The 7,561-nt window shown below is 39.3% G+C and overlaps 1 non-coding gene and 1 pseudogene across 1 annotated transcript; one reads left to right on the forward strand and one right to left on the reverse strand.

Annotated features, from left to right (window-relative positions):
• Window positions 1-1,135: 1,135 nt before the first annotated feature.
• Window positions 1,136-2,263, forward strand: LOC148568395 (uncharacterized; annotated as a pseudogene).
• Window positions 2,264-6,574: 4,311 nt separating this feature from the next.
• On the reverse strand, window positions 6,575-6,678 carry LOC148568396 (small nucleolar RNA R71). Its single transcript, XR_015882772.1, has one exon. It is a non-coding gene; the product is annotated as a small nucleolar RNA R71 (small nucleolar RNA).
• Between the last annotated feature and the right edge of the window lie 883 nt (window positions 6,679-7,561).

The following is a 7,561-nucleotide window of genomic DNA, read 5'->3' on the forward strand; positions in this document are numbered from 1 at the left end:
TTGTATGGATTGATAATATTATTTTCTAACTTAATTCATGTATTGATTTTTATTTCAAGAATTGTTTTTGTTCTTTATCTTATGAATTTGGGTGGAACGGAAGTATGACTCTTTTTCTAATTAAGTTCTTGTATAACTTGGAAAAGCTCTTAACGGGATACGTGACATATAATCCTCTTATATTTGGGTAATTAGGATTTTTGTGGCATAATAAACTAGAATTAAGCTTCACCTTCTAATTGGAATTAATTGACCAAGGAATTGGTGGTTGATGAATTTTAGAGGAGACTAGAAAGGTCTAAGGAATTAGGGTCTAGTCATATATAGTTTGCCATGAATTAAATCTTGCATGATTAAAATAGTTAATAAGAAAAGTCATTCTAGAAAATAGATAACTCTGAAGTCTTAACTGTTTTCTCCATACATATTTTACAACCTGTTTACTGCTTGCTTTATTAAATTTCTGAATTATTGTTTAATGATTTTGAATACCCAAACACTATTTTCTATTTGCCTAACTAAGTAAATTAATCAACCATTGTTGCTTAGTCCTTCAATCCTCGTGGGATCGACCCTCACTCACTTGAGGTATTACTTGGTATGACCCGGTGCACTTGCCAGTTAGTTTGTGGTTAGAATTTTCGCACCAAGTTTTTGGCGCCGTTGCCGGGGATTGATAGTGAACTATCAGTTGTTTGATTTCTTAGATTAGGCATTTTAGTTTTAATTTTATTTAAATTTTACTATAGTATTTAAAAAAATTTAAATAAATAAATAGCACTAATATTTTTCCTTAATTTCTGAAATTAAGTTTGGTGTCACCTAGTTAATTTCATTTTTAATTTCCTTGTTTATTTTCCCTTTTAATTTTCAAATTTTTTGTTTTATTTCAGTTATCATTTTCAAAATTTGTCTGTTTTATTTATTTAGTATTTCTATTTTATTATTTTACACAGGTTACCTCACTGGGAGTTCTATGCACTCTGACGTAGAGAATCCCATCTTTCTTATTTTCTGTCTGTGTATGCGCAGGAACAAAGACAAAGAATCTCTTTTAGACGTTGATCCTGAACCTGAAAGGACCCTCAGGCGGCGTTTGCAACAAGCAAGACTTTGCAAGGCTACAAAATCTACTATGGATCCTAATAATTCTGTTAATGCCAATGTGGCAAATCCGAATGGGAATGAAGAACAAAGGAGAGTGCTTGCCTCTTACTCTGCTCCTACAACAGATCTTTATGAAAAAAGCATTGTGGTGCCTCCTATAGCTGCGAACAACTTTGAGTTGAATCCACAATTGGTCACCCTGGTGCAACAAAACTGCCAGTATCATGGTCTTCCTCACGAAGACCCAAATCAATTTATTTCTAATTTTCTAAAGATTTGTGATACTATGAAGACAAATGGAGTGAACCCGGAGGTGTACAAACTCATGCTCTTCCCGTTTGCTCTGAGGGATGGAGCAAAGCTATGGCTAGATTCCCAACCCAAGGAGAGTTTAGATACTTGGGACAAGGTTGTTACTGAGTTTCTTACTAAATTTTTCCCACCAAAGAAGCTGACTAAGCTTAGGGTGGAGGTTCAGACCTTCAGGCAGAAGGATGGTGAAACTCTTTATAAAACTTGGGAGAGATACAAGCTACTGACTAGGCAATGCCCTCCGGACATGTTCTCCAAATGGACCCAACTAGATATCTTTTATGAAGGTTTGGGTGAAATGTCCAAGATGTGCTTAGATAATTTTGCAGGTGGTTCATTGCACAAGAAGAAGACACCGGAGGAGACTATTGAGTTGATTGAATTGGTTGCTAGCAACCAATATTTATACTTATCTAACAGGAATCCTGTGAACTCAGAGACTTCTCAGAAGAGAGGTGTGTTAGAAATAGAAGCTGTTAATACTATTCTTGCTCAGAACAAGCTTATGTCTCAGCAAATAAATTTACTTACTCAGCAGCTGGGTGGCATGCAAGTCTCAGCTATCAACACCCGAAATCCACCTCAAGAGGTCTCTTATGACATGACAGGTAATTTTGTGCAAAATGATAATTATGGTTATGCTCAATCCTCTTCTGAATAGGTCAATTACATGGGGAGTGCTCCTAGAAACCACAATAATGATCCCTATTCTCAGACCTACAATCAGGGGTGGAAAAATCACCCAAATTTTGGGTGGAGGGACCAACCTCAAAGACCTGAGAATTTTAACAATAATTCTCAGGGCGGCTTCCAACAGAACAATCACAATAACCGCAAATTTTAGTCTCATCAACAATAACCACCTCAGCAGACAAATTCTAAATCCCAAGAAGATTCTAATTGGGAGATGATGAAAAGTTTTATGCAGGAAACCAGAGCTTCCATTAGAAACTTGGAGGTGCAAATGGGCCAACTGAGCAAGCAAATACCTGAGAGGTCCTCAAATACATTTCCTGGTGATATAGTGGTGAATCTAAGAGAGGAATGCAAGGCTATCACCTTGATAAGTAGACAAGTAGCAAGTATGGAAGCACAAGCTAATGAGGAGCCAGTTGAAAATGAAGCTCTAGAAGAGAAGAAGGAAGAAGTAGAGCACGCCCCTCCAAAGCGTGCGGACAACCCATTCTCAGACTCTCTTGACACTTATCCTACATTGCCAAAGGCTCCTGAGTACAAGCCTAAAATGCCATATCCTCAGAGACTTCAAAAGGAGACCAAGGACAAGCAGTTTTTAAAGTTCTTGGAAGTCTTCAGAAAGTTGCAAATCAATATTCCTTTTGCTAAGGTTTTGGAGCAAATGCCTCTCTATGTCAAATTCATGAAGGAGCTGTTGTCAAAGAAGAAGCCTTTAAAGGGAGACGAGACAGTGATCCTGACTAAGGAATTTAATGCCCTTATCTGTGATGAAGAAGCTGCAAATCCAAGAGGCACAACCCACAAGGATAGCATTACGGATGGCAGACAAATCTATGAAGCCTGCATACGGATTAGTTGAGAATATCTTGGTCAAAGTGGGTAAGTCCTTCTTCCCAGCAGATTTTGTGATTCTTGACACAGGGGAGGATGAGAATGCCTCTATAATTCTAGGAAGACCATTTCTAGCCACTGGAAGAGTTCTGATTGATGTAGAACTGGGTGAATTAGTACTTAGAGTGCATAATGAGCAACTGGTCTTTCATGTCTTCAAGGATATACATTCAGCAGGTAAAGAAGAGAGGTGCATGCAGACTAAGCTTATTGATCCAAACCTTCAAGAATCCCCTGATGATGCACAGCAGAAATTGCAACTCAACCCTCCTTTAGTGACAACCAATAAAATCCCTCCTGACATCAAACTTAAGTTTGGTGTTGGGACTGCATCATCCACCAAGGAGGAGGTTCCCAAAAAGAAGAAAATACCCAGGGGATGGAGAAACAAAAAGATCCCTACTGAAGGTTTCTCCCCAGGAATGAAGGTGGTGTTGACTAGGAATCAAGTGTGGATTTATATAGTAAACAGAATCCTCTCTCTGGAGCATATTGAGCTGATTTATGGAGACAAAGGAAAGAAGTTCAAAGTAAGGGGTGAACAGCTGAGCCCCTATGATCCTCCTCCTTAGAGGAGCTGACCGTCAAGCTAGTGACGGTAAAGAAGCACTTGTCGGGAGGCAACCCGATAATTTCGTATCCTTAGTTATTTTTCGTAGTAGTGATTTTCTTATTTATTTGGTTTTTATTGAGTTTTTACTATTTTTCTTTCGTTTTATGTATGTTTTGATCATGCAACTATTTTAGAATAGGAACCGAACACTTTAAGAAATATTATATTTCAAAAAAAAAATGAGCACACGACGCGCAAGCGTCATGATGCCAGGGCATCTTGGCCAGTTTCACTGACCTTTTCTTTACTGTTTTTAGGATAGTTTCATACATTTCTTTAGGAAATAAGCTAGTTTTGGGTAAATATTCACTTATGCCTTGATTCAAGCATACATTGTGCATTTTACATAATTTCATGAGGATTTTACATAAGTTTAGTGACAAATATTATGTTGCATTACTCATGACTTGGACTACAGCTTTGATGCACTTTATTGCTTGATTTCAGGACCAAAAAGGAAGCAAGAAAATGGGAGGTAACTTGCAAGATTAATGAGAAAAGTGATTGCCAATAACATTCTCAAAAGCTATCAATGCCCACGTTAGAGAGTCACGTTAACTAAGTTAACGTGAACTCTAACGTGGAGAAGAGAAGTTGAGCCAACGTTAGTGACACTTAACATTGTCACTAACGTTGGCAATTACTCATAAGTGGCCACGTTAGAAGCCACGTTAACGTGGCCTCTAACGTTAAAGGGGGAAGAGAAGCCAACGTTAGTAACACTCAACATTGTCACTAACATTGGCCTATGGTGCAAAGTACCACGTTAACTCCCACGTTAACTTGGTTAACGTGGGAACTAACGTAAAGGATGAAGAGTTGTCGACAACGTTAGTGACACTCAACATTGTCACTAACGTTGAAGCAACCACACAACCCCCAAGAGTCACGTTAACCTCCACATTAACTTAGTTAACGTGGAAGCTAACGATGAGGAATGAAGGATGAGCCAACGTTAGTGACACTCAACATTGTCACTAACGTTGGGATGGCTAAAGATGGCTACGTTAGAGGCCACGTTAACCTAGTTAACGTGGACTCTAACGTGAGACCCAGGGGCACATTGGAACGTTAGTGACAATGTTGAGTGTCACTAACGTTCTCGAAGGATTAACAAGGCAACGTTAAAAGCCACGTTAGCCTAGTTAACGTGGGTTTTAACGTGAGGCAAAGGGGTGCATTGGAACGTTAGTGACAATGTTAAGTGTCACTAACGTTCTCGAACTTATATTCTCACTAAATATTAACACCCCTAATGTCCTGAACTAAAGTCTTCGCCCACTTCGCACTTTCTCTCTGCAAGTAAAGGCAAGCCCAAATAAAGAAAGGAACTGCTTCAAACTCAAGATCCAAAGGCCCAAGACTTGAAGAATCACACTAAAAGCTGAGAAGGGCAGTATATATAGGAGTAGCTTTGAATTGAGAAGTAGCTCTGGAGGCTGGGAAAAATAGAACTACTCTCTGTATTTTACTTTCTTTGCAAATTCTAGTTTTATGATGTATTCTCCATCTTTGTTTTCATTTTCAAGAGCTATGAACAACTAAATCCATTTCATTGGGTTAGGGAGCTCTGTTGTAATTTGATGGATCAATACTAATTTTCATTATTCTTCTTCTATCTTTCCTCTTGATTTTACTTGAAAGCTTTCGATCTTCATCCAATTGAGTATTTATCTTGGAAGAGAAGCTATTCAAACTTGGATCTCTTTTGAACCTTGAAAGAGGAATGAAGAGAAGCTTTCTCTTTAATTTCTGCCATTTACTTTTATGAGCAAATCTCCCATTCCCATTTACAATTCTGCAATTTATTTTCAATTATTTACTTCCAGTCCTTTAATTCTAGCATTTACTTTTCTGTTATTTACATTCCCGCCATTTTATTTTCTGCAACTCTCAACCCAAATCCTGGATTCGCTCAACTAGAACATTCTTCTAATTAAAGTTGCTTGATCAATCAATCCCTGTGGGATTCGACCTCACTCTATTGTGAGTTTTTACTTGACGACAACTTCGGTACACTTGCCGAAGGGAAATTTGTTGAGAGACAAGTTTTCCGTGCATCAAGTTTATGGCGCCGTTGCCGGGGATTGATTGTGCATCAACAATGATTAAATTTGGAAGATCACTAGATTGAGCATTTTATTTTGTGAATTTCATTTTCTGTTTGAGTGATTTACTTTTTGTTTTAGATATACTTCTTCCCTTCTCCCTCTACTCTTTTGTTTTTTCTTTGTTATTTTCAATTCTTTTTGCTAACCCACTAACTGTTTGATATATTGCATCACCCACAACTAACAGCAATTCTGACACAAATACTGTCTGCACCTATTTTCTCTGCTTGTACTTGTTGGTTGTATGACAGGGAGAAGAAGCGGGGCTTCAACTTCCTTTGATTCTGAACCGGAGAGAACCTTCCTTAGACTAAGGAGGGAGGCAAAAGAAAAATGAGTAGTTGGTGCTGAAGAAGAGGAGGAACAGTTTGAGGAATACTTTGAACCAAACATGGAAGAAAACATGGAAAATCATCATGAAGAAGAGACTCACAACCATGGCAGAGGAGGTGGAGCAAATCATGCTGGGGAGGATAGAAGAGTTTTGGGCTCTTACATTAATCCAAACCCAGGCAATTGTGGAAGTAGCATCCAAAAGCCAACAATCCATGCCAACAACTTTGAACTTAAACCACAGCTCATTACCCTTGTTCAGAACAACTGTTCGTTTGGAGGAGGTGTTCAAGAAGACCCCAATCAATATTTGACCACCTTCCTGAGAATATGTGACACAGTGAAATCTAATGGTGTTCATCCTAACGCCTATAGACTGCTCTTATTTCCCTTCTCACTCAGAGACAAGGCAGCCAAGTGGCTGGAATCCTTCCCAAGGGAGAGCTTGACAACTTGGGAGGATGTGGTGAACAAATTCTTAGCAAGATTCTACCCTCCTCAACGAATCAATAGGCTGAGAGCTGAGGTTCAAACATTTAGGCAACAAGATGGTGAGACTCTGTATGAAGCATGGGAGAGGTTCAAAGACTTAACAAGGAGGTGTCCACCTGACATGTTCAACGAATGGGTCCAGCTGCACATTTTCTATGAAGGGCTCTCTTATGAGTCAAAGAAGGCAGTAGACCATTCATCTGGAGGATCCTTGAACAAGAAGAAGACCATTGAGGAAGCCATAGATGTTATTGAAATAGTAGCAGAAAACGACTACTTCTATGCTTCCGAAAGAGGGAACACAAGAGGAGTGATGGAGCTAAACAATGTAGATGCTCTGTTGGCCCAAAACAAGCTCATTACCCAGTAGCTGGCTGACCTCACCAAGAAGATGGAGAGGAACCAAGTAGCAGCAATCTCATCTTCATCAACATTCCAAGTAGGAGTGAATGAAGAAGCAGAGGGGAGGTAGGAGCAAGCCAACTACATTGGGAATTCACCAAGGAAAAACTATGATCCATACTCCAAGACTTACAACCCTGGATCGAGAAATCACCCGAACTTTGGGTGGGGAAGTGAGCAAGATCAAAAGTAATTCACCCAGAGGACATCTCAACACCCCCACAACAACACTTCTCCACATACTTATCAAAACCAAAACAGCACGTCTTCTCCGAATCACTCATCAATTGATGACAAGCTCTCTAAGATCGAAACCTTCATTGAAGGAATATGCAGAGACATTCAAGACAGTAAAGCATTCAGAGAGGAAGTGCAGTCAAACATGCAGAATCAAAATGCTGCCATCACAAAACTGGAGACACAAATCAGCTATCTGTTTAAGCAGCTTCCTAACCACAATTTTTGCTATGATGCCCATTCAAGCAAAAAGGAGGAGTGTCAAGCTATCACACTTAGGAGTGGGAAGGAACTGAAGGAACATCCCCAAAAACCACAAGAAGAAGGCTCAAATGAAAAGGAAGAAGAGCAAGATGGAATGCAACCC

The sequence above is a fragment of the Arachis ipaensis genome, chromosome B4 (assembly GCF_059453495.1).
Source record: "Arachis ipaensis isolate K30076 ecotype BB chromosome B4, ASM5945349v1, whole genome shotgun sequence".
In the NCBI taxonomy this organism is placed as follows: Eukaryota; Viridiplantae; Streptophyta; class Magnoliopsida; order Fabales; family Fabaceae; genus Arachis; species Arachis ipaensis.